The sequence below is a fragment of the Cibotium barometz genome, chromosome 48, assembly GCF_041138505.1.
Source record: "Cibotium barometz isolate CiBa-2024 chromosome 48, ASM4113850v1, whole genome shotgun sequence".
In the NCBI taxonomy this organism is placed as follows: Eukaryota; Viridiplantae; Streptophyta; class Polypodiopsida; order Cyatheales; family Cibotiaceae; genus Cibotium; species Cibotium barometz.
In genome coordinates this window covers 45,051,441-45,055,157 of record NC_141093.1, presented here as the reverse complement: position 1 = coordinate 45,055,157, position 3,717 = coordinate 45,051,441, and positions in this window count along the sequence as shown.

The following is a 3,717-nucleotide window of genomic DNA, read 5'->3' as shown; positions in this document are numbered from 1 at the left end:
TTGTTATTTGATGAGGGAAACGCCCTAAAGATGCTCCCAAGTATTGAGCTTCGAAGGACAAACAAGAGGATCTTGGTCACTTGGCCAAACCATAGAGAAAAGCCTTGTAACTATGTTTTAGGCGCCCCGAGTCACTTACTCCCGGATGGCCTAGTGGGAAAAGGCTTGGAACTATAAAAACCAATTTCTCTTGTTTGGAACTCATTCTCCCATTTATGCAATACAAGTGGAGTGTTCTCTTTCTCCCTCTCTCTTGTAACTATGTGTGTGGTGTGCTTAGGGTTAGGATTTGGGAGTGATTAGTGCTAATCACTTGGTCCCTCATGCTTCTTCTTCTTCTTCTTCTTCTTCTTCTTCTTCTTCTTCTTCTTCTTTTCTCTCTCTCTCTCTCTCTCTCTCTCTCTCTCTCTCTCTCGTGATTAGACTAACCAACGCGATTCTCTTCCGCGGAGATCCCACACAATCTTCACATGAGAGCTTGCATCACCCATTGGATTAGAGAAATCGCCTCGGTGTGACAAGTGCGGGAGGACAACGGTGACGAGCGGCTACGGTGGTGCTCTTGAGCTACGCTCGAGCTCAGCGGATAGGCAACTTCCCACGACACGGTTAGGGTAGGGTTTCCTTAACAAATCTCCTCAAATATGCAATATAACTATACTCTTCACATAAATCTACTAGATCTTTAATCTGCACACTTTTTTCATTAACTTTGTATCAAGATTTGTACAACAACCACCGATATCTTGCAAATTGCCAAGAATCTAAAGAAACTAGGCAAATGTTAAAGAAAACTAGGGTTTATGTGAAAAGATTAAATGAAAGAAGTCACTAATCAAGGAAATGTGCACTAAAATTAGATAATAGGATTTCTAAAAAATATAATTAGCATATATTAAAAAAGATTAACACCAATCTTATTGCTAATGCATAAAAATCAAGATAAAAACAATCTTGAAAAAAATGTAAAACTTAATCCAGAAATGATTAAGTGTTAATTAGTACCAATATCAAAGTCAAAAGAAGTTATTAAGATAAAAACGAAGCTTTAATACGAATGTAAAGAAGGGATCTAGCTCTAAGAGATCTAGGCTTTACTAATTAAGTGGAGTACATATAGATTGCACTCATTAGCATGGAGTACACATAGATTGCACTCATTAGTATAGAGTACACACATGTGCTACTCATCATAGAGAGTAACCACCTAAACATGGAAAGAACAAATGCCTTTTATAACCCCTGACTCTCATATGCCTACATGTGTAAATGCCCCTAAAGCCCTGTGTGCCTAGGTCCCATGTCCCATGTGCATGTGCACTCTAAAATCACTTTGTTACATGCAAATGTAACAAAGTGATATACATTTGTTACATGCAAATGTATATCATATATAATAGTATATTTTATTATATTTGGATATATAATTTATATAAATAAATAAATAAATATATATATACACATAGACACATACACATATAATTTTAAATAATTAAATTTTAATTTAGATTAACTTTTAATGGGTGTCGATGCACAAATAAATGCATCTTACATGTAATGTCTCTCATTGTCTCTCACTCTCAAATAAGTGCATCTTACATGCAACGTCTCTCATTCTCAAATAAGCGCATCTTACATGTAACGTCTCTCATTCTCAAATAAGCGCATCTTACATGTAATGTTTCTCATTGTCTCTCACTCTCAAATAAGTGCATCTTACATGTAATGTCTCTCATTGTCTCTCACTCTCAAATAAGTGCATCTTACATGTAATGTCTCTCATTGTCTCTCTCTCTCAAATAAATGTCTCTCATTGTCTCTCTCTCTCAAATAAATGTATCTTACGTGTAATGTCTCTCATTGTCTATTTCTCTCTCTCTCTCTCTCTCTCTCTCTCTCACACACACACACACACACACACACACACACACATGTATACACCCACACATGCACTAATATGCAAATGCACACTCTCTTTCCCCACATACACTCTCTCATAGATAGAAATTCTCGGTCTCTATCTCTCTCTCTTTCTGAAAGTGAACATGACTTAACATTTCTCCCTTCTCTAATGCAAGCAACCCACTAATACATTTAGCCTTTTTCACCATATACAGATTTCTCATGGCTTTTGAACCCTCTAGTGGTGTTATTATCTTTAGGAAACCAGGATCGACGAAAGCAACACCACTAGCCACCATTGGTATTGTAGAAATAGATGGTGCATCATGAGCATGACCAGTAGAGCAGATTTGACACGGAGCCTAGGACCACATTCTGTAGCACATTGACCAGGAGAACCATGCACAGGACCAGATGATCCAAGAGAAGCACCCATAGGAGCAAGACCAGGTGTCACAGGAGAGCCAAAATAAGTAAGTGTTCCTATAGAAGATCAATGAGTTGAACGCGAATGCCGACAAGTGCTTGTCAAATCCACCAATGGAGGTCGTTTCAGAGCCATAGCACACCCCTAACAGACACGCAGAGTAAGCACCCGAATAATAACAGACCTTATAGAGGAAGCACCGAGCAGTACCGGGTTATAGAGCAACATGGAGAATTGCTTTATATAACATACATAAGAACATGAATGAAAGGAGCTTGAAGAACAAAACCATGAAGATGAGATGCACCCACGGCCATGTATGATAGCCCAGTGGAGAGATGAGCCCATGATAAAACCACGAATATACAACCCTAAACCCTAAGCTGACATGCGTTACAAACCCTAAAGAGAAACACACAAAAGACATCTAAAAAGAATAAAAAGACCAAAAAGTAGCATGTAAATTACGTGCATGGGAACTAGTTGACAGACTCAATCACATGGAGACGAGAAGGCAAAGCAGTGGACATCGAGTCGGCACAACGAGCCATGTCTAAAGCACCATAGAGTCGGCATGCAGAGACAAACCATAAAGGCAAAGGTGACTAGAGAAGAAAGCATGGAGATAACCGCCCACCGCCATGCATGGTTAAAGTGGACGAGCTTATAACCACAAGCAACATTAAATCCACCACCCTAGCAGCTGCCCCACAAACCCTAATCGTAAAGACAAGATGCGCCACAAACCCTAACCAAAAACAAGTAAGAAGGCATGCAAACAGAATTAGAAAACCAAGTGCTGCAAATTACATGAATAGACTCCATCGCTATTGGAGACATGAAGGTGAAGTAGTGTGAAGGTAAAGAGAGACAAACCATGAAGACGAAGACGACTAGAGAAGAAAGCAGCCATATCCCCCACTCGTCACTCCCCTAACGTTAGTTAACGATCTCACTACTCCACTTACCCCACTACCTAACGTTAATTAATGGTTACATTACATGTGGTCCCAAACAGTCACATCAGACCTTAGGGTGGGTTCACAAAGGACGGCGGAAGAGGAGAGCAAAAACTCCTTCCGCCGGGCTTACGGTTCACACGAGGCGGAGGTAGACCAGCAAGGCAGAAAAGATCTACGGCTCACAGCTGACAATCGCCTATGTGGCACCTCTCTCGCGCGTCTTCCGAGTGGAAGCTTTTCATTTCCGAGGGGGGGGGCTCGCCCATGGTTCAGTGGGGCCGGCAGTGGAGAACCTTTTTTGCTAGCCAATACATTTCAGCCACTAAGGATGAGCGCCCCTTTCTCTCTCTCTTCCGCCGTCCGGTCTGAACCCAGCCTTAGACAACATTAGACCCTAGACAAACAAAGCGTATTCCAGTAACAAAA